Source organism: Gossypium raimondii, chromosome 4, assembly GCF_025698545.1.
Source record: "Gossypium raimondii isolate GPD5lz chromosome 4, ASM2569854v1, whole genome shotgun sequence".
NCBI classification, from domain to species: Eukaryota; Viridiplantae; Streptophyta; class Magnoliopsida; order Malvales; family Malvaceae; genus Gossypium; species Gossypium raimondii.
This window is the reverse complement of record NC_068568.1, coordinates 27332349-27357156: the sequence shown is the minus strand read 5'-3', so window position 1 is coordinate 27357156 and position 24808 is coordinate 27332349. Positions and strand designations below refer to the sequence as shown.

Here is a 24808-nt window from a genome sequence, read left to right as displayed (position 1 = left end):
ACGAATAATACAAATTCTGGAAAACATGCTACGATGTTGTATACTCAAGTTTGAGGGTAACTGGAAAAAATATCTACCGTTAGCTGAGTTTGCTTATAATAACAAATATCAATCTAGTATTAAAATGGCACCGTTTGTGTAACGTCTTGTAATAGGGCCAAAACGGACAGTGGTTGTGAAACCATGAATCCTGGATAGAAAAGTTTATTATGATTAATTTTTATGATTTATCGATTGATTGGATGCATGTGTTAGAATACTAAGATATTTCAGCGATTGCATGTTTGAATTACATATTAGGGTTTAACTGCAAAAGTGGCTAAATAGAAGTGCATAATTGAAGTAGAGGTCCTTAAATGGTAATTAGACCATTAGATTTTCATGGACAAAAATGGGCATGCATAGATAAAAATAACTAAAGTTTTAATGAAGGGCATTTTAGTCATTTGGTAATAAAAAGAATTAAAAGGGAAAAAGATGGCAAAATGTGCTCATCTTCTTCCATAAGGGCTGAAACTTGAAGGGACTCCATAGCTAGGGTTTCTTCACTTTCTCAACCTCATAGTAAGTGCATCCAAGCCCCATTTTTAATGTTTTTTTTTATGTTTTTGGAGTCCTCGTAGCTCGATTTAGCTTATTCTACCATTAGTTCATGTTCGAGTTCATATTTGAAAAAGTACCCATAGGTGAAATGTGTTTAGTTTGATGTTTTATGGTAGAATATGAAGTTTGAAATTATGTTAAAGAACTTTTGCTAGGCGATTTTAAGTGAAAACGAGCAAAACAACATAATCGGTAAAAATACCTAATGTTCATAAGTAAATGTCAGAGTGGGAATTTGATGTTGCCATAAAAGGGAAAGATGTTTAGCATATTATAAAACATAAGAAGAAGGGATGAAGTTTAATTTCTGAGCTTTAGGGTAAAAAGTAAATATGCAAAATTTAGGGGCAAAATCATAATTTTACCAAAGTTCGAGTCAATGACTGTTTCGATGAATGTGAGTATTAAATAAGCTAAATTTGCTATTACAGATCAAGAGGAACGAAATCTGGAGTTAGACCGGGGAAAGAAAAAGGTTGAGGACTAAGTTGCTAAATTTGATCGTATTTTGTACCGAGGTAAGTTTACGGTAAATAAATGCAATTTTTTAATAATTATTATTAATGTTGTTATTTTCCAACAATTATGTTCTTATTTCATGAAAATATTTTAATTCTGACTCAAGTATGAGATGATAGAGAATCAATGTTAAAAAGTCCTGTTGAAACATTAGGAATGTATCGGATACAAATGTTATGGCATTAGGTGGATGAGACCACATGTAAGACCATGTCTGGGACATGGCGTTGGTACCGAGATGAGAGGTCCCCCGTAAGACCATGTCTGGGACATGGCATGGGCACCGATATGAGAACTCTTATGTAAGACCATATCTGGGATATGACATTCACAGTACAGGAAACATCCCATGTAAGACCATGTCTGCGACCTGGCTTTGGCATGTTATTATCAGATAGGAGACCTGAGTATCCTTGGTATTCCAAGTGGTTCAACGAGCTAGTAAATTGACTATGTTACATGAAAGTTCAGGTAAAAGCATAATAAATAGATTCAGGTGAGTTATAAGGGTTAAGAATATCCCAGTTATCAGTTGAGAAAAAAAATTTCAGCAAGGGAGGAGTAAGTTAAAATCATGAGTTATTTAAGTAAGCAAGTAAGTAAACAAGTAAGAGAGTAAGTAAAGAAGAAAGTAAAGATCATAATACTTGATGATAATTTATGAGTATAATTATTTATGATAAATGTTGTTTTTTTTTTTGCTTGTAAACTTACTAAGCTTTATGCTTAACCCCTTTATTTATCTTCTTTTTATAGTATCGCCAAGTCAATTTGGGGATCGTAAGGATGTCGGAGACCATTTAACAATATCAACAGACCAACTCGGTATCTTGTGATTCAAAACCTTTTAAGTGATGGCATGTATAGGGACTTAGTCATTTTGTGTGTGTCCTTATGATATGGCTAATGAATAGCATGTAAATACTCGATAATGATTAGCTATTGAAATGGCTATTTAAGAACATTTTTTGGTCTTATGTAAGCCTAAATGATAGTTAATACAAAGAAATTATAAAAGAGTAAAAATTTTCAAAGGAACAGTTTTTAGACAACAGCATTGACGTAAAAATCACCAAGGATAGTAGAAAGAAATTAGAGAGTGAATGAGATATAGAATTAAAGCTTATCGAGTCTATTTTCACATGAAAGAAATGGTGTAGGCAAAGGAATTATATATATTGTAATATTTGAATTTTAGTGAGACAATGTCAGAATGGTTTTTGAAGTCCCCTACTTTGACTTTAGGAAATAATTAAAAAATTGTACAGAAAGAATTATGAGTCATAATTTATATGCCTAGATTCCTTAGTGAGTCTATTTTCAATAAAAATAAGCGGAAGCATCATATGAAGCCCATACAATGAGATAATTGATTTTTAGTGAATAGAGGTCAGAACCGTTGGATAGTGAAATAGGGGAGATTTTAATGAATTAACTGTATTATTTGGCTAACCCAAAAATTCTAGAAATTTTATGATAACAAGATATATGAGTCTAGTTTCAGGGAAAATTTATGGATCTAAATTTTGAGTTTCGTACTCGAGTTATAATTACATTAGTGACTGTGGTGCAAGTGGATAGTTTTATTCTAAATAGTGAAATAAATTGTTTTGATTTATTTAAGTATTCAGAAAAAATTTTAATGTCCCTGGTTTGGACTCGAACTATTTTCGTTGCATGTATTAGGGTATCGAGGGCCTTTTTTAAGGACATATTGATTGAACGTGAGTGAATTAATTTGAAAAGTAAATTTTTATGCTTCAAATTAGTAAGTTAAGTCAGGTAACGCCTCGTGCTCGACTCCAGCAATGGTCTCGGGTAAGGGGTGTTACATTTATTAGTATCATAGCCAGATTTAGTCGGTTCTTAGAATATTTAGTATGAATAAGAGTCTAGCTATACATGCCATACTTGTATTTTGATAGTGTGACAACTCTTGATGATTTTAAAATGTTTTTCTTTTATAGTTATGGATCCCGGATGAGCTAGTGCAGATGATGTAGAGAGTAATGTGCCTGCTCCCGTAGAATGGACGGTGCCACCAGATAGTAGTGAAAGGCCCGTTACAGTTAGTCAGGGAGGAGGGGCTCAAGAAGCTTTCTTTCAAGCTATGAATGAATGGTTTGCCGAGTTCGTTCGTACGAATCCGATTGTAAGACCTCCACCCCCTCATGATACTCTGATCCCCCATGTAGCTTCCTCAGTCACAGGTACAGTTATAAGAGAAAGGCAACTAGTTGATAAGATCAAAAAACAAGGGGCTGAAGAGTTTCGGGCTACTAAAGATGATGATGCAGAGAGAACAGAATTTTGGCTTGAGAATACTATCAGAGTCTTTGATGAGTTATCCTGTACACCTAAGGAATGCATGAAGTGTGTTCACTCCTTAGATATCTGGCCTATCATTGGTGGAACGCTCTTATGTCAGTTGTACCAAGCGAGAGAGCTTGGGATTTCTTTCAGGAGGAGTTCTGTAAAAAGTATATCAGTTAGAGGTTTATTGACCAGAAAAGAATAGTATTCCTTGAGTTAAAGTAGAGTAAGAAGACTTTAACCGAGTATGAACGTGAATTTGTTAGACTCAACAATTATGCTCGAGAGTGTGTGTCTACAGAGGCGCAAAAGATTTGAGGATGGGCTCAATGATGATATCCGACTTTCAGTTAGCATTCTAGAGATAAAAGAGTTTTTTGTTCTAGTTGAAAGAGCCTGTAAGGAAAAGGAGTTGTTAAAAGAAAAAGAAAAGGGCAAAGCTGAAATTGAGGTTCAAGACACGAAGAACAGGCATATGAGCAGATCACTTCAGTCTACATCCAAGAGGCCTAAAGAGTTCTCTATTAGATCAAATTTTTTAGCCGGGTATCCTAGTTGAAACAGAGGTAGAAGATTTGTGGGTTCAAGAGCTCAGACTACTACAGTCGCAAGTGTGGGTAGTACTTGACCACCTAGACCAAAGTGTGCTCAATGTGGTAGATGCCATCTCGGTGAGTGCCGAGCAAATGAAAGTGCTTGTTTTAGATGTGGTCAACTAGATCATTCTAGTCGGGATTGTCCCGAAACAGTAAAAGAGAACTAATATCGAGTGCAAGATCGGGAAATACTCCTAGTAGAGGTAGACCATAGAGTAATCTGGGAGTTGGAGCAAGTAACAAGGGTACGTCCAGAGACTCAGCAGCTAGACCAGATGCTAGAGCACCCGCAAGGACTTATGCTATTCGTGCTCGTGAAGAGGCATCCTCCCCTGATGTGATTACGGGTACATTTTCTCTCTATGATACTAGTGTTATTGCTTTGATTGATCTAGGTTCGACCCATTCCTATGTTTGCATGAGATTGATGCCTAATATGAACATACCCATGGAATCTACCAAATTTGTGATTAAAGTATCGAATCCATTAGGCCTGTATGTGTTGGTAGACAAAATATGTAAAAATTACCTTTTGATGATTAGAGGTCACTGTTTTCCGGCCGATCTTATGCTATTGCCATTTGATGAGTTTGATGTGATTCTTGGTATGGATTTGTTGACTGCCCATGATGTGATAGTGAATTGCAAAAAGAAATACATTGAGTTGAAATGCAAAAATGGTGATATTATCCGGGTTAATTCAGATGAGTCAAATAGTTCTCTTGCCATGATTTCTGTTATGTCTACTAAAAAATGTTTGAGAAAAAGGTATGAAGCTTATCTTTCTTTTGTATTGAATACTAAAGATCCAGAGTTGAAAATTGAATCAGTGCCAGTAGTTTGTGAGTTATTCGATGTGTTTCCGGAAGAATTGCTAGGTTTGCCTCCTATTAGAGAAGTTGAGTTTGGTATTAAGTTGGTTCCAGGTACCACTCTCATTTCTATTGCTCCTTATAGAATAGCCCCGTTGGAATTGAAAAAATTGAAAGCTCAATTGCAGAATTTAACTAATAAAGGTTTTGCAAGGCCTAATTGTTCTCCGTGGGGCGCACCAGTGCTTTTTGTAAAAAAGAAAGACGGTTCGATGAGGTTGTGTATAGATTATCGGCAGCTTAACAAAGTAACAATAAAGAATAAATATCCACTGCCTAGAATTGATAATCTGATTGACCAATTGAAGGGAGCCACTGTGTTCTCCAAGATAGATTTGAGATCCGGTTGCTATCAATTGCAGGTTAAAGAGTCAGATGTTCCGAAGCCTGCTTTCCGGACTAGGTATGGTCACTATGAGTTTCTTGTGATGCCATTTGACTTCACTAATGCTCCTTCCATATTCATGGATTTAATGAACCGAATTTTCAGCCGTACTTGGAAAAATTTGTAGTTGTGTTTATTAATGATATTTTAATTTATTCTCCTAATGAGATTGAACATGTCGAACATTTGAGAATAGTTTTTACAGATTTTGAGAGATAATCAATTGTATGCCATGTTTAGTAAAAGTGAGTTCTCGCTTCGAGAAGTCCGATTCCTTGGACACATTGTCTCAGGTGATGGTATTAAAGTTGATTCGAGTAAAATTTCAGCAATTGTTGAGTGGAAACCACCCAGAAATGTGTTAGAGGTTAGAAGTTTTCTTTGATTAGCTGGTTATTATAGACGATTTGTGGAGGGATTTTTCATGATAGCTACCCCGTTGACAAGGTTGTTGCGGAAAGATGTCAAGTTCAATGGACTGAGAAGTGTTAGTAGAGTTTTGACATGTTAAAGGCATTGTTCACTGAAGCTCCTATTTTAGTATAGCCAGAACTGGGTAAAGAATTTGTGATTTATAGTAATGCATCCTTGACTGGATTGGGTTGTGTACTTATGCAGGAAGGTAAAGTAATAGCATATGCTTCCAGACAGCTAAAGCCACATGAGAAAAACTACCCGATGCACGATTTAGAGCTAGCTGCTATTATATTTGTGTTGAAGATCTGGAACATCACTTGTACGGTGAGAAGTGCCGAATATTCATTGACCATAAAAGTTTGAAATACTTGATGACCCAGAAAGATTTGAATTGGAGGCAAAGAAGATAGCTAGAGTTGATTAAAGATTATGAGCTAGTGATCGACTATCACCCGGGTAAGGCAAACATTCTTGGTGATGCCTTGAGCAGAAAGTCTTTATTTACATTGAGATGACAGTTCTATTTTAGCTGAGTTGAGAGCTAAACCGATGTTTATTGAAGAAATCTATAAAGCTCAGAAAGATGATAATGAGTTGCAAGCTAAAAGAGGTCAGCGCGAGTCAGGTGTAGAGTCTTATTTTCAGATCGGTTCTAATGGTTGTTTGATGTTCAGAAATCAAATATGTGTACCAAAGAATGATGAGCTTATTTGAAAGATCTTACAGGAAGCACATAGCAATTCTTTGTCTATTCACCCAGGTAGTACAAAGATGTATAATGATTTGAAGAAAACGTATTGGTGGACAGGAATGAAAAGAGATATTTCAGAATTTGTTCCTGAGTGGAAATGGGATCGAGTTACCATGGATTTTGTGACAGGGTTACCGTTGACACTGAGAAAGAAAGATGCAGTATGGGTTGTGATTGATAAGCTAACGAAGTTGGCTCATTTTATCCCAGTTCGTATGGATTATTCACTTGACAAGTTGGCCGAGTTGTATATTTCAGAGATAGTCAGACTACATAGAGTACCATTATTGATTATCTTATATAGAGATCCAAGATTTACTTCGCGGTTTTGGAAGAAATTGCAGGAAGCTTTGGGAACAAAATTGAGTTTTACTATAGCTTTCCATCCTCAGACCGATGGTCAGTCGGAGAGAGTTATTCAGATACTTGAGGATATACTCAGATGTTGTCTTTTAGAATTTCAAGGTAGTTGGGAGAAATATTTGTCGTTGGTAGAGTTTGCCTATAGTAATAGTTATCAGTCAAGTTTGAAGATGGCACCTTATGAAGCTTTGCATGGATGTAAGTGTCGTACGCCTTTGTATTAGACAGAGCTTAAAGAAAATCAGATTTACGAAGCTGATCTAGTCAAAGAAACAGAAGAGAAAGTAAAAGTCATTAGATATTGCTTGAAAGCAGCTTCAGATAGACAGAAATCCTATGCAGATTTGAAAAGAAAAGAGATTGATTTTTAGGTTGGTGACAGGGTATTTTTGAAAGTATCCCCGTGGAAGAAAGTTCTCAGATTTCACAAGAAAAGGTAAACTAAGTCCACGTTTTATTGGACCGTTCGAGGTGACTGAAAGAGTTGGGCCCTTAGCATATCGGTTAGCTTTGCCGACTGAGTTAGAGACGATTCATGATGTATTCCATGTGTCTATGTTACGCCGTTATCGTTCAGATCTGTCACATGTGATTTCTCAGACAGAGGTTGAGATTCAGCCAAACATGACTTACGGTGAAGAACCGGTAAAAATTCTAGGTCGAGAGACCAAGCAACTAAGGAACAAAAGTATTGCACTAGTGAAAGTATTATGGAATAGGCATGGGGTAGACGAGGCTACATGGGAGCCCAAAGAGGCTATGCGAAAATAGTACACAAACCTTTTCACAGGTAAGATTTTCGGGGACGAAAATCCCTAATGGGGGAGAAATGCAACAACTCAAAATAGGGCCTAAATGGAATAGTGGTTGTGAAACTACGAATCTGAGATAGAAAATTTTGTTGTGATTAATTTTTATGATTTATCGATTAATTGGATGCATGTGTTAGAATACCGATAATAAATTTCAACGATTGCATGTCTGAATTGCATATTAGGGTTTAATTGCAAAAGTGGGTAAATAGAAGTGCATAATTGAAGTAGAGGCCCTTAAATGGTAATTAGACCATTAGATTTTCATGGAAAAAAATGGGCATGCATAGATAAAAATAACTAAAGTTTTAATGAAGGACATTTTAGTCATTTGGTAATAAAAGGAATTAAAAGGGAAAAAGATGGCAAAATGTGCTCATCTTCTTCCATAATGGCCGAAACTTCAAGGGACTCCATAGCTGGGGTTTCTTCACTTTCTCAACCTCATAGTAAGTGCATCCAAGCCCCGTTTTAATTTTTTATGTTTTTAGAGTCCTCGTAGCTCGATTTAGCTTATTCTATCGTTAATTCCTGTTACAATTCATATTTGGAAAAATACACATAGGTGAAATGTGTTTATTTTGATGTTCTATGGTAGAATATGAATTTTGAAATTATGTTAAAGAACTTTTGCTAGGCGATTTTAAGTGAAAACAAGCAAAACGACATAATCAGTAAAAATAACTAATGTTCATAAGTAAATGTTAGGGTTTTTTCACTTTCTCAAGCTCATAGTAAGTGCATCCAAGCCCCATTTTTTTTTACATTTTTGGAATCCTAGTAGCTCGGTTTAGCTTATTCTACCATTAAATTCATGTTAGGGTTCATATTTGGAAAAATACCCATAGGTGAAATGTGTTTATTTTGTTGTTTTATGGTAGATTATGAAGTTTGAAATTATGATAAAGAACTTTTGCTAGGCGATTTTAAGTGAAAACAAGCAAAATGACATAATCAGTAAAAATACCTAATGTTCATAAGTAAATGTTAGGGTTTTTTCACTTTCTCAAGCTCATAGTAAGTGCGTCCAAGCCCCGTTTTTAATGTTTTTTTTACATTTTTGGAACCCTCATAGCTCGGTTTAGCTTATTCTACCATTAATTCGTGTTAGGGTTCATATTTGGAAAAATACCCGTAGGTGAAATATGTTTATTTTGATGTTTTATGGTAGAATATGAAGTTTGAAATTATGTTAAACAACTTTTTCTAGGCAATTTTAAGTGAAAACGAGCAAAACAACATAATCGGTAAAAATACCTAATGTTCATAAGTAAATGTTAGAGTAGGAATTTGATGTTGCCATGGAAGGGAAAGATGTTCAGCATATCATAAAACATAAGAATAAGAGATGAAGTCTGAAATTATGCAAAAGTTTAGGGGCAAAATCGTATTTTGACCAAATTTTGAGTCAGGGACTGTTTTGATGAATGTGAGTATTAAATAAGCTAAATTTGCTATTATAGATCAAGAGGAACGAAATCTGAAGTTAGTCCGGGGAAAGAAAAGGTTTGAGGACTAAGTTGCTAGATTTGATCGTATTTTGTATCGAAGTAAGTTTACGGTAAAAAAATGCAATATTTCAATAATTATTATTAATGTTATTATTTTCCAGCAATTATGTACTTATTTCATGAAATTATTTAAATGTTGACTCAAGTATGAGATGATAGAGAATCAGTTTTAACAAGTCCCATGGAAACATTAGAAATGTATCAGATACAAATATCATGACATTAGGAGGATGAGACCACATGTAAGACCATGTATGGGACATGGCGTTGGTACCGAGATGAGAGGTCCCCCGTAAGACCATGTCTGGGACATGGCATGGGCACCGATATGAGACCTCTTATGTAAGACCATATCTGGGATATGACATTCGCAGTATAGGAAACATCCCATGTAAGACCATGTAAGGGACATGGTTTTGGCATGTTATTATCAGACAGGAGATCGGAGTATCCTTAATATTCCAAGTGGTTCAACGGGCTAGTAAATAGACTATGTTACATGAAAGTTTAGGTAAAAGCATAATAAATAGATTCAGGTGAGTTATAAGGGTTAAGAATATCCCAGTTATCAGTTAAAAAAAAATTTCAGCAAGGGAGGAGTAAGTTATAATCATGAGTTATTTAAGTAAGCAAGTAAGTAAACAAGTAAGAGAGTAAGTAAAGAAGAAAGTAAAGATCATGATACTTGATGATAATTTACGAGTATAATTATTTATGATAAATGTTGTTATTTATTTGCTTGTAAACTTACTAAGCTTTATGCTTACCCCCTTTATTTTCCTTCTTTTTATAGTATCGCCAAGCCAATTCGGGGATCGTAAGGGCATCAGAGATCGTTTCACACTATCAACAGACCATCTCGGTATTTTGTGATTCGAAATGTTTTAAGTTGTGGCATGTATAGGGACTTAATCATTTTGTGCGTGTCCTTATGATATGGCTAATGAATATCATGTAAATACTCGATAATTATTAGCTACTGAAATGGCTATTTAAGAACAGGTTTTGGTGTTATGTATGCCTAAATGATAGTTAATACAAAGAAATTATAAAAGACTATGTTACATGATATCCAAGATATGGTCTTACATGGGAGTTCTCATATCGGTGCCCATGCCATTTCCCAGACATAGTCTTATGGGGGACCTCTCATCTCGGTGACAATGCCATGTCCCAGACATGGTCTTATGTGGGACCGCTCATAACCTCAATAATGCCAATGCCATGGCCTAGAGATGGTCTTACATGGGATCTTATTCCCTTATTGTCATGACATTTGTATCCGATACATTCCTAATGTTTCAACAGGACTTTTTAACACTGATTCTCTATCATCTCATAATTGAGTCAACATTAAAATAATTTCATGTAATAAGTACATAATTGCTGGAAAATAACAACATTAATAATTATTGAAATATTGCATTTATTTATTGTAAACTTAGCTCGGTACAAAATACGATCAAATTTAGCAACTTAGTCTTCAACCTTTTTGTTTCCCCGGTCTAACCCTGGATTTCGTTCTTCTTTATCTATAATAGAAAATTTAGCTTATTTAATACTCACATTCAGCAAAACAGTCCTTGACTCGAACTTTCGCAAAATTAAGATTTTGCCCTTAAACTTTTGCATATTTATACTTTTTCCCCAAAGCTCGAAAAATAAACTTCATCCTTATTCTTATGTTTTATGACATGCTGAACATCTTTCCCTTCTATGGAAACATCAAATTCCCACTCTAACATTTACTTATCAACATTAGGTATTTTTATCGATTATGTCGTTTTACTCGTTTTCACTTAAAATCGCATAGAAAAAGTTGTTTAACATAATTTCAAGCTTCAAAGGGTGCCATCTGAATTCTGGCTTGGTACCTATATTATTATAGGCAATTTCTTAGAAAGGTAAATAATGTTCCTAGCTTCCTCCAAACTCCAAAACATAGCTACGCAACATCTCTTTCAATACTTATATCACTTTCTCTTATTGGCCATCTGTTTGAGGATGATAAGTAGTACTGAAGTTGAGTTTTGAACCCAATACTTCTTGAAGACTCTTCCAAAATCTCAAAGTAAATCAAGGATCTCATGCCTCTATGGAAAATAACTTGTGTGAACAGCTAAAAAGTGTGAACACTTCATTAGGCGACATACAATCACCCAAACTACATCCATCTTAGTCGCAATCATGGGTAATCCTATCACAAAATCCATAATGATCCTTTCCCACTTCCATTCTAAAATCTTGAGTGGTTGTAACAGTCCTGAAGGATATTGACGCTCTGCTTTGACGTTCTAGAAAATTAAGCACTTCGCCATAAATTCTGTAATAGCTCACTTAAAACTAGGCCACCAATAGAGTTTACAGAGGTCACGGTACATCTTGTTACTACCAAGGTGCATTGTATACGGACTATTGTGTGCTTCCCTAAGAATAACACTTTGAAGCTCCCCATCCCTAGGCACACAAAGTCTTCCACGAAAAGAGAGTACCCCTTCATCATTTAGTGCGAAGTCACCTCACACTCATTGCTCTAGTTGGCGAACCCTCTTCATCAATTATTCATCTAAGGCTTGTTTTTCTTTGATTTTATGTGAAAACATTGGTCTCACTTGCAATTCCATGATAAATCCCCCATCACTTGTCACACTCAATTGTGCGAACAGAGCTCACAACTCACTTACTAACTTCTATTTAATACATCTACTACCACATTTCCCTTTCCAGGGCGATACCTTATCACATAGTAATAATCTTTCAGCAACTCTATCCATCTTCTCTGTTGTAGGTTCAACTCCTTCTACATGAGCAAATACTTGAGACTTTTATGGTTTGTGTAGATAGTACACTTCTCGCCATACAATTAGTGTCACCAAACCTTAAGTGCAAACACCACTATGGCTAGCTCCAAATCGTGAGCTGGGTTGTTATGCTCATGAAACTTCAATTGCCTAGAAGTATAAGCTACCACTTTTCCTTCCTCAATCAGCACACATCCTAGCCCCTGTAGAGGTGTCACTGTAAACCACAAACTTATTTTCTAGTTCAGGTTGAATCAACACAGGTGCTTTAGTGAGGATGGCCTTAACCTTTTCAAAGCTCTGTTGCCTTTCTTTTGTCCATACAAACTCTTCTTTCTTGTGGAGAAACTTTGTTAAGGGTGTTCCTATTGTCGCATCCCATATTTTTATTACTAATTTCTCCAATTCATGCACAAGCAAGTAAATAGCCTAGTTGTAAGAAGCTTAATTAAATTCTCTAAGATCCTAGGTTCAATTCCCTTCACTCACATATTTTTGTTTTAAAATTTAACATTTAAAAAGGGTGGGTAAACCCCCTTGCCATCCACACCAAGTTGCCATGCAAAGGAAGATTCTTTCTTGGTTATCTAGTCAACCTTCCTCCAATAGCCCCCTTTTCACTTCCTTGGTTCCCTCATGATCCACTTTTCATGCCTTTTACCACTTCTTTCCATTTTTTCTTCCCTTACCATGCTATTGTCATCCTATGCACCTAGACACCCACCATTCACTTTTGTTTTTCCTTCCAACGTTTCTCTCCTCTCCTTTCTTTTTCTTCCTCCTACAACCACAACATCTTTTACTATTTGCCACAAAAACACCACCATTGGCAACCCCAATATCAGTGAACCATCACCACATCAATACTGAAAACCTCCCCTCTTTCACGTCCGCTCCACACCTTACCACTGCCATACCACCGCTATCTCGCCACTGTAGCGCCACCACACTACCACCGCCATTAGTCACTATTCTTCACCTATTTTCATTTCCTCTTCATTTCTTTATTTATAATTGAATTTGTATTCCTCCTCTCCTAATTTCATAGATCATTTCTATGTTCTAATCTATTCTTTTCTTTTATTTCGATGATGAACTTCTCCTTAGATAAGTCTCCTCCGTCGAACAATTATTCCGGCAATTGTTGATCTTTCCAACTTATTCTTAGTACCGTAAGTATCAATTGGGAAAACAAATATCAATTTCTCCATTACTTATAACCGTGTACGTGATTATTTTTAAAGGGTTGATTTGATCACTTGGATTCTCTACATCCATAAGAAATCAATCGAATTTCTTCATAAAAAGAAAACAAGAGTAAGTTCTCTACTAAAACCCTTAAGAGTTAGAGATTGAATTCATAGGCAAGACTAATAATCGTGTTTCTCTACTAAATCGTCATTTAAATCAGAACAAGTGGGAGATCTATCTTTTTGTTCCATCACTGAAGATCAGAGTTTAGATTAGTGGAAAAGCTAATCATCAGGTGTGGGTTTAATGTATTAGAAAATTTACATGGACTTATCATCAATATATATATTGTTATTTAAAAATTCAAACCTTGCTAAAAATTTCCATTATACAAAATACTGAGAATATATTATGTATTCAAACGGGATGCTAAATCCATAAAAATAGATGATACCCAAGTACTTCGAACTGATCATCTTATGATCGTATGTGATATTTGATGTGGTTTAATACTTGTTGCGAAATTATGTGCATATACCAATTCTCATGATATGTGATTTTATGAGAATGTTGATTATGCATGATATACATATAAATCAAGCCACTGTTATTATAATTGCAATATGATTTGCATGTTAAATGTAACACCCTAAATCCGACCTAAGTGTTATGGTCGAATCTGGCGTCATATTGAAGTGTCTTTTGAAAATTTGACTTGTTGGTAAAATTTTTGTTTCTAAGTTTAAAAACCCCTTTGTTATTATTTAATGAATCAACTAACTGAAACGTTTGTCTTGTTATCTACTATTGTTATAATAGGTTGATCTAAAATCGTGGAAGCTTTTGAAAAATCTAATGTATAAATTTCATGTCTTTGAAAACAATAATTATTTTGAAAATTCATCTTCTCCTAAATTAGCAGTTTAAAATAAGTAAGCAAAAGCCCAATTAAAAATTTAAACAAACATAAATTGTCTTATTACATAAATAAAACCCAACACAAACTTTAAATTTAAATAAAAGCAAGTGTAAAACAGTTGCAGTTGTGTGGCCAACTCCGAGTCCCTCGCAGCACCGACCCGCCTACAATTGGGGATTACCTATACAGAGAGAGGGGTGAGTTTACGAAAACTTAGTGTGTAATCCCCTATTAGTCATTCAATAAAAAGCATGGAGTAACAGTCTGGGCCTGAGCCCTATTCAGTGACAGTATAGTGTGGGCCTTAGCCCAATACAGTAACAGTGTGGGCCTTAGCCTAGTACAGAATCAGTGTGGACCTTAGCCCAATATAGTAACAGTGCAGTGCAATAATGCAACCCATCCCAATCCAGCCAACACACTACTCCGTACCACCAACACACCATGTGGGGATAAAATTGACCCACCCAGCCAACACACCAATATCGCAGTAAAGCTGCCAGTAATAGCATCGTAGCAGAGCTACTAGTATCACTATCGCAACAAAGTTGCCAGTAACAATATATGTGGCAAAGCCACCAGCAGGTCCACAGTCGTCTTGGGCGACTCGTGCGACCTTAACAGTACTGTACTGGAACAACAAAAATGTGCAAGTGTACAAAATCGCAACAAGTAATAAAGTGACAAGTAAATGTCAAGTTATCGTACCCACAGGGACTGTAAAAAGGAATATTTATGAAATTAATGTTAAAACAATTTGGTGATGGAAAATATTTTGATTTAATGATGATTAAAAACTAAGTAAAAAAATTAAAAATAAAAAGGTTCTAATGCACGATTTCAAATAAGGTTTAATCAAGATGAATTTTGTTGGATTAATTACATTCCTTTAACTTAGAGTTATTAAACTTATGTTTGTACTGCTACAAACAAATTCACGGCAACTCGATAATTTGCTAACTACTACTCATACATACTTATTAAATTAACCAATCTATTGAACACTTTTCAAATTCAATCCAAGCGATTAATCAATCTTCACAAGCATATAAAAGATCAAGTCAGGTAACAGAGTATTTCTACCTTGAAACAATTTAATCACAATAATCTTGCAAGTTATGCAAGGCATTGTATCGCCAAATACAATGCTAAATTAACTTCAGCTACCTTAAAGAATAAACATGCACTGATTAAGTATTGTGTCGACTAATTACAATTTCAATACAATTTAATAATTAATTCATTAGTTATCTACTGACACGAGTCACAAAGGCCCAACCCAAGCTCAAGAACATGATGGGCTCAAATTACCACAAAGCCCAATAACGAGGTCAAAGGCCAGAGAAATGCATTCCAAACTAAATGGGACCATTCAAGAATTTGTTAGCACGGCCTTAGATGCGTACACGAATGAAAGAGAAAATCAAGATTCACTTTCTTATTTTCAAGAAAATCAAGAAACCGAATCTTGGCCCAATTTTGTTGTTTGGAGCGATTTCAAGAATCAAGAAAATCAAGATTTCAAATCTTGGAAATCTTGGTCCAAGAAACTGAATCTTGCAGCCAAGGCGCATTGGATCTCCGTTACGAGCATCAACGAACCAATTTCGGTAGGAGATGGACTACAAGCCCAAGTTCTTGAAGGCAAGGCCCAATAAGATGATTCAAAGCCCAACCAAGAAGTCAAACCATACTTAATTGAAAATCAGGCCAAATTGTTAAAGTGGCCCAATTTGTAAAAATTTTAATTTTTTAAATATCTAAGTTTAATTTTTAGACTTTAGGATTATTATATGTAAAAATTCGGCCGAAGCAGCCCATTAAAATGCCTTGGTCGAATTTCCCTCTTAATTTATTAATTAGGTCTTTTTTAAGTTTTCCTAATGAGATTAGGAAATAGATAGAATGCCTATTAATAGGCATGGTTGGCCACCTTATTATACACATTACAATACATTAAATTTTTAGAATTTTCTGTTTGCAAATTCTCTTGAGTTTTTCTCTAAGAATTTTCTCTTAAGTTTTCTTTAGAAGTAGTTTTAACAATCTTTTTGATTGTGGGAGCCATCTTCAGCCTTCTTCTTGCCATTGTTCTTCATTGGAGGGGAGATTAGAGCCGTTTGAAGGGAGTTGTGAAATCTTTATCGATTTCAAGGCTTCTTAGGACTTTATCTCTCTTTTCTTGTTGTTCGCTTTGTTTTAATTTTCTGCTTGTGTCGTTTTCTTTATCTAACTTGTTTAAATTCTCTTGTGGCGTTCCAGCCCCATTCAACATTCAAGAATTCATTCGGCACCATCCTTGAACATCAAGAAACATTTTTGGACACAAAGCCCTCTTTCTTGTTGTCCAAACCCCTCTTTATTGTGTTGATTATTTTAATCTAAGATCTGATCGGTTTTACATTGATCTTGTTGTTTCATTTCAGATTTCAGATTTCATTGTTCTTGTTCGTTTCAACCAATTTCCAAAGTTCCAGATCTATCTTTGCACAACATTGACAGCAAGAACTGTTCGTTAATCATAATTTTTAGATTTCTTGCTGCCCAAGAATTCTATTACCTATTCTGATTTAGTTTCTTAATCAATTGAGTTTAATTTGCTGTTTTGTCTTCTTCAGATCAGATTCAGTTTGGAGAGTCATTCTTGCCATTTAGACCTCGTTCCTTGGCCTCCAAGGAACCATATTAATTCGTGTTCTGATTATTAGCTGATTATCCATGGTTTTATGGTTTTCGTTAAGTTTGATTCATTTGTTTCGTTTCAGATCCGAGTGTTAGAGTTTTCTTAGGAGTTTTCTCGTGACTTGGCAACTCGATCTTGGTCCACGCACAACCCTCTATCACTAACATTTAATACTGTAAGAATAACTTAGGCATGTTTTTACTTAATCAAGCATCAAACTGAGGCCTATAACAGCACAAACACAATTTCAATAATTCAAGTAGGCAAAATATAATCAACCCAACACGGATTAAATTCAAGCTAGATTGATTAAAATAACCATTTCAATAGCATAAATATCCATAAACATTTTTTTCAAAACAACAATGAAATTTAAATAGATAGGGAACAAGAAGCAAATCCAGTGTTTCTCCGCGGCTTGACTAAGTTCTCCGTTCTTTGTTCTCCGTTGTCCTTGGCTATCAAGGTGGCTTATGAACACTTTAATTGCTGCTCAAAAATAGCTGATGAGGACCTCTTTCCAAAGAGAAGAAACCGGCACTTGAACAAAAGGGAAAATGGGAAGGAAAAGTTGAGAGAAAGTGAGAAAATAGAAGAGAGAATGAGAGTGTGAGGGGTGAGTTGAATGATCAGCAAGGGGTGGCTTTTATAGTTGATTGTGGCTGCTAAAAATAGAAAATTCCATCAGCCAAAGACACCCCTTGGCTGGCCACACACATGGCAAAGTTGAGAGATTCAACTTTGCTAAAAATAGCCTGGGGCAAATCCATAATGCCACATTTTTTGGAGGGGTTTGAATGCAAGGTTGAAAGTTTTTCAAGGGATTCTTTGCAAGCTTATTTAGTCAGCTAAAATTCTGATTTGGGTCAGCATATGGACGGTTCTGGGCAGCCCAATTGGTGGCTAGTTCGATTCACTAGATTCGGTTCAACCAATGCGGTTCAACTAGACCCTTTTTTTCCATAATTAATTAATAATAATTTATTTAGCCCAAATTAAAATGGGAATAAATTAAAATTAATTATATTATGAATTAACACACATTTTTTGACCATCTTAGGTTGGAAATAAATTTTCCTCTATGCTTCAAATTGCTTCTCGATTTTTTTCTTCGAGCATTGCCTATCGAGCCAATTTTTGCCCTTTGTGCGAATCTGTCGAAAATAGTCAAAATTAATCAAAATTAACTATAAAATTAATTAAAATTCAACATGTTCATATTTTTAACATAATTAATTATTTTATAATATTTAATTATTTTTCGACAAAAACTTAACCGAAATAGCATGATTTTAAGTTAAAAAGGGAATGTAAAAACACATAAATTTTTGTGTTTCCACACCCCTAAACTTAATTCATTGCTCGTCCTGAGTAATGCACATATTTGAAAAGAATTTTCTCAAAAACACTTTTTGAAAAACCCCTTCAGAACAACATTCTTCCCAAAATCATGAAATCAATATACTTATGCTCAAAAACAAGAAATTTGATAATTATGCTACTCAAGTATATATATCGTTCAAATTAATCTCAAAAATTACTACAATAGCAAAATTAGACTAAATGTTTCTTAATAAAGGCATGTTAATCCCTACAAATTGATTTTAATCCCTTATTCAAAATTAAACTGCAATCATTAAGCTTAACTGATGTCTTCATATGTTGAATAGAACAATTTCTCTCCACTAATGTAGGTAACATTGGAACTTTGAATCAATAGATCTTTAACAAGGTTGTAACGTGGTTGGGCTTAGGGGTAGGTAAAAGATATATAATTTTAGGTTTGAAAAAAAACCCTAGACTCAGCTCGTATCGGACCTTTCGAAATAATTACCTTCAATACATCAACTTTTCTTTCCTTTTCACATGCTCTTTAGTGCAATTTACTTCAAGTACATATGCTATTTTTTCAAGTATTTTACTGCATGTACTACAATTTTTAGAGCATTTCATACGTCTTTGTAACTCCCAAAATTTATTTTCAAAGAATACTCTGAATAGTACTAAGTCTAGTGTTTGGGACATTTTTAAGATAATTAAGAAAAGTGATGGCTAACTTTGTAAGGGTTCAAATAAAATTAGGCCATAAAGTCTCAAAGTTGGGTTTCAAATGATAAAAATTTCATCATGGTTGGCTTGAAAGGCTCAAACGGTCCAAACAACTGTTGCCTAAATCATTTTCAATGTTCCATGCTTCCTAGGATTTCGCCTCAAGAAACTACTAAGTCAATTCTAAAGACTTAAACTTCAATACATGCCTAACTTTCCTAAAGAACTAAAATTTTATGGTATGATTTGCATGCTTTATTAGAAATACATTTCATGTCATTATTAAGCTAACATAACAATTTATTGAAATAATCAATTTCTTCATACTTAAATTTAGCATACTTAACAAAATTCAAATTTATTGAACAAAAATATATCATATTCATAATTAAAAGAAAAATTTTATTCTGAGTGGAAATAATTTCAATTTTCGGTCCCCTCAACTTAAAATGAACAATGTCCTCATTGTTTAAAGTGAATAGATACTATACACTAGGTAGTATTCCAGAAAAGAGGAGGTGAGTCAATTTGACTACTTAAGTACCAAGCTCTTCCTAGATCCAATCCTAGACATGTTATACCTATTGCCACACTTTAGACTTTACTACTTGTCCATATTTACTTTTGATTCCCATCTCTTATTTTATTGTGCAAAAATAAAAAATTCCTAATTATTCCTAATTCTAAGTTAAGTTGATAAAATTAATATATAAATTATAAATAATATAATTATATATTAAAGTTTATCAAATTATTAATAATAATAAAGATATTTATTCTAGATGCTTTTGAAAATATTCACAAAGAAAGGCACCTAGTTTTTTTATTATTTACAAAAAGAGCGGCAAAATTTTAAAAATAATTCAATTAAGTCCCTAGACTTAATGAAAATTTAAAATTGAGTTGCAAATTAAAACTTGGATCAAAATTGACCCTTTATTTAGGGGTTAATTTCTTGGAAATCATGTCAAAATAAATTCCCAAGAAAGATTGGAGAGGTCACAAACGGTCTCGCTTAAAATCCAATCTCCTAGACAGAATTTATTTAAATATACTTTACCTGAAAATATACCCTAAATCATTTATTCAAAAAGAAAAACAAAAAATTAAGTATTCGATAAAATGAACAAGACTCTATCCCGTTCAATTTTATCTCCCCAATAATGTTTCAGGCGTTGAGTATTAACTCAGAAATTACCTTCCTTACCTTGGAGTTCAACAACTTCGTATGGATAGACTTGGTTAATCGTAAATGGACCAGACCAACGTGATTTTAGATTACCTGGAAAGAACTTCAATCTGGAATTGAACAATAAGACTTGCTGACCTACTTCAAATTCTCAAACTCTGGCCGTTGTACATGTACCTCCGAAGTGGTCCCCACTTGGAGCTAAGTGACAGTGGTATAAAATCTTCGGTATTTCATCTTCTACCACGCATCTCCTGATCATCTGATCTTCACACTTTTTAAACACATATGGCTCTTCCCAGAAATAGTACTTCACATTGTGAAGAAACTTTTTCCTTTGTTGATACGTCTTATTAATTGGCATCAAACCACAAGCTAAATAGTTAGCAATATCAGCAAACCAAGGGGTATTATGGTCATGATTTACCTTCAGGATATGTTCGTCTGGAAACGTCTCCTGAATTGGTATAAGAGGAGAATTCCTTCTTGTGGCTCCAATCTGGACAAGTGATCTGCTACTTGATTTTCGACTCCCTTTCAATCATGAATTTCTAGATCGAACTCTTGAAGTAGAAGTACACATCGGATCAGCCTCAACTCAGCATCTTTCTTCATAAGTAAATACTTAATTACCGAGTGGTCCATATAGACAGTCACTTTGGTACCTACCAGATAAGATCAAAACTTGTCGAAAGCAAACACAATAGCAAGTAACTCTTTTTCTCTTACTTTATAATTCAGTTGAGCTCCTGTTAGGGTTTGACTTGCGTAGTAGATGGGATGAAAAAATTTGTTCCTTCACTGGCCCAAGACAGCTCCAATTGCGAAGTCACTTGTGTCACACATCAATTCGACTGGCAAATCTCAGTCTGGTGTGACGATTATGGGTGCCGTGACTAATCGAATCTTCAAATCATTGAAGGCTTTTAAGCACTCCTCATCAAACTTGAATATAGAGTCTTTCTCCAATAATTTGTATAAGGGTTTAGCAACTTTGGAGAAGTCCTTGATAAATCTTCGATAAAAATCGGCGTGGCCCAAAAAGCTCCTAACACCCTTTACAGATGTTGGAGGTGGGAGTTCCTCAATAACGTCTACCTTTGCTTTGTCTACCTCGATCCCATGTCTCGTTATCCGATGCCCTAGAACAGCTCCTTCTCGTACCATAAAATGGTACCTTTCCCAATTGAGTACGAGATTCGTTTCTTCGCATCGCCTTAGTACCTTAGTTATATTGGCTAAGCAATCATCGTAAGTATCTTCGAATACTAAAAACTCATCCATAAAAACTTCCAAATATTTCTCAACCATGTCAGTAAAAATAGACATCACACATCTTTGAAATGTAGCAGGTGCATTGCATAAACCAAATGGCATGCATCTAAATGCAAATGTACCGTACGGGCAAGTGAATGTCGTTTTGTGTTGATCTTTCGGTGCTACTGTAATCTGATTATACCCTGAGTATCCATCGAGAAAATAGTAGTAATCTCGTCCTGCGAGTCTATCCAGCATCTGGTCCAAGAACTGCAAAGGAAAGTGATCTTTCCTAGTCGCCCTGTTCAGCTTCCGGTAATTGATGCAGATTCTCCATCCCGTAACTAATCTAGTCGGTATCAACTCATTGTTCTCGTTCTCTACGATCGTGATACCTCTTTTTTTAGCACGCACTAGATTGGGCTTACCTATGAACTGTCTGAGATGGGATAGATGATACCCGTATCTAACCACTTGAGCATCTCTTTTTTTACTACGTCCTTCATGATAGGGTTTAGTCTCCGTTGTCCATCGATCGTCCCTTTTTTTCCATCTTACAGGATAATCTTGTGCATGCATACAGATGGACTAATACTGCGAATATTGGCTATGGTCATCCGATGGCCTTCTCGAATTGTTTCAGAACTAAGATAAGTTTCTCTTCTTGCTTAGTGGTCAATTCTGCTGAAACAATCACAGGCAGAGTAGAAGCGTTACCTAAATAAACATATTTTAAATGAGAAGGTAATACCTTGAGTTCTTATTTAGGTGGCTCATCGATCGATGCTTTTGGTTGATAATAGTCCCTCATTTCTAACTCCAAGGATTTAAAACGGGATTGCGGATTAAATCCCCTTTGATTAGCTTCTAGCAAATCTAAGCATTCATTCTCCTCTTCATAATTTGGAGGATCTGATGTTAAAATTATTTCCAGTTGGTCCTCAACACAGTTGAGTTCCTTCTCCACTATTAAATCCTCTAAATCAGACACTGCAGAGCAATCATCCATTGTGTCAGGAAATCGCATACACTTAAAAACGTTAAATGTTACCTGATCATCCTGAACACGCATAGTGAGCTCTCACTTCTGCACATCAATAAAGGTCCTTCCAGTTGCTAGGAACGGCCTTCCTAGGATGATTGGTACTTCTTTATCTGCTTCAAAATCTAGAATTACAAAGTCAGCAGTAAAGATAAACTTATCTAGACATACCAATACGTCCTCGATTTCTCCTTCTGGATGTGCTAAGGATCGATCTGCTAATTGAAGCGTAACTATAGTTGGTCTAACTTCTCCTATCGCCAACTTCCTAAATATTGACATAGGCATCAAAACTTGCACCTAAGTCACATAATGCCTTACCACAATATGTTGCTCCAATGTTGAACGGTATGGTAAAACATCCAGGATCCTTCAATTTTAGGTGTAGTTTGTTTTAAAGATATGCACTGCATTCCTTCGTCAGAGCTACCGTCTCAAATTCTCCAAGTCTTCGTTTCTTAGATAAGATAAATTTCTTGAACTTGACGTAGTTCGACATTTGCTCAAGTGCTTCAACCAACGAGATGTTGATGTGAAGTTGCTTGAGTACATCAAGGAACTTCTTGAATTGAATCTCCTACTTTTGTTTCTGAAGTCTTTGAGGGTAGGGTGGTGGTGGTTTCATTACTGGGACTGATTCTGGTTGATTCGTCTTGGCGGTAATTCTGTATCTAACGACGTTGTTAGTTGATCAGAATTAGCTGGTCCTGAGGTTACTTTGTCTGGTTTTGCAGATTCTGGTTCTAGTGAAACTAGAATTTCAACACTTGGTTGAACTTCTTCTGAATCTTGAGTGTCAGCTGGATCATTTTCAACTTCGACAGTGTTGGGCTCTACTATCTTTCCGCTCCTCAATGTCAACGCTTTACAATGTTCCTTCCCCAGATTTCTCAGATTCTCCATGTCACTAGGTAGAGCACCTTGTGGTCGGTTCCTGAGTTCAGTAGAAAGCTGGCCCACTTGATTCTCCAAATTCCTTAGAGTGGCATCATTTTTCGCCATGTATGCCTTCAATAGATTCTCTAAGCTATTGTATGGTTACGCTTGGGTTGGTTTGTAAACTTGTTGGGGGAAACTAGGCAGCTCAGTTGGTCTAGGTTGGGCGTAAGGGTTACTGGTTCCAGCCCCTTGGTTACTCCAAGAAAAATTTGGGTGATTTTGCCATGATGAGTTATAAAAGTTGGATTGCAGTTCTTGCCTCCCTCGGTTTTGGTTTTGGTTACCCATGTAATATACGGATTCGGGGTTCGATGGACATTCTTCAAACAAATGTCCTTCCCTATAATACACACAGGTTATATTCTCAAATTGGTTAGGTGGTTGGGCTGCAAAACTATTAGACCCATTAGTGGTAAGATTCTTAAGCATTGAGGATATTGAAGATACCTGAGATGCGACTGAAGTGAGAGCGTCCACTCCATGTATTCTAGTGACTCATCTTCCTAACACTGCTCGGTTGGTTGGCCATTGATAATGGTTGCTAGCAATCCTCTCAATAATTTCTTAAGCCTCATTATAAGACTTAGAAAGGAGAGCACCATTAGCAGAGGCATCCACTACCATCCCCGTGTGCGAGTTGAGACCATTATAGAATGTCTCAAGTTAATGCAATGTGGGATTCCATGATGAGGGCACTTTCGTAATAACTCTTTGTACCTTTCCCATGCCTCATACAGGGACTCAACATCCATTTGTTGGAAGGCAGTGATCTCATTCCTCAACTTGGCTAACTCTTGACATGTAGAAATGGAGTTCAGTGGCAATAAGTTCAACTAGGCACGAGCTCTGTCCCTTAGCGAATATGGGAACAACTTCAGTCGTAATGCATCTTTGGGTACTCTAGCTAACTTGAAAGAATCGCTCACTTCCATAAATAGTCTTAAGTGAAGATGAGGATCTTCAGTAGGCATTCCACTAAATTGGCCCACAGTTTGAAGCATCTGGAACATGACTGGCTTCAGCTCGAATTGTTGTGCCTCAATTTTGGGTCTCCTAATACCCGGATTAAAATCGTTAAATATTGGTACGACGTACTGTCTTAAAGCTCTATCCCTCTCATCAGCAATTAGGATAGGATTCTGAGCAAGGTTTTCTTCGTTTCCTTGATTCATATTCTCAAAGTTTATCTCTTCGTTCCTTCTCTAGTTCGCTTGTCTTCTTCACTGTCGAAAGGTTTGTTTTATTTCAGGGTCCACAAGGAGTAAGTCGATAATCTGGTCAATACTCATAAACACCTGAAATAATCACAGAAAGATTAAGTAAAGATTTAAACAGGAAAATAAATAAACCAAAATGTAAAAACAGATTCACAAATAATGGCTTTTTTTAAAAAAAAAAGAGTCCCCGGCAACGACACCAAAAACTTGGAACGACGAAAATATGCAAGTGTACACAATCGCAACAAGTAATAAAATGACAAGTAAATGTCGATTATCGTACCCACAAGGACTGTAAATAAGAATATTTATGAAATTAATGTTAAAACACTTTGGTGATGAAAAATATTTTGGTTTAAAGATGATTAAAAACTAAGGA

At 35.6% G+C, this 24808-nt stretch overlaps 1 non-coding gene across 1 annotated transcript; it reads left to right on the top strand.

Annotated features, from left to right (window-relative positions):
- Positions 1-23890: 23890 nt before the first annotated feature.
- On the top strand, positions 23891-23997 carry LOC128040875 (small nucleolar RNA R71). The gene has a single exon (XR_008195681.1). It is a non-coding gene; the product is annotated as a small nucleolar RNA R71 (small nucleolar RNA).
- The last annotated feature ends 811 nt before the right edge of the window (positions 23998-24808 follow it).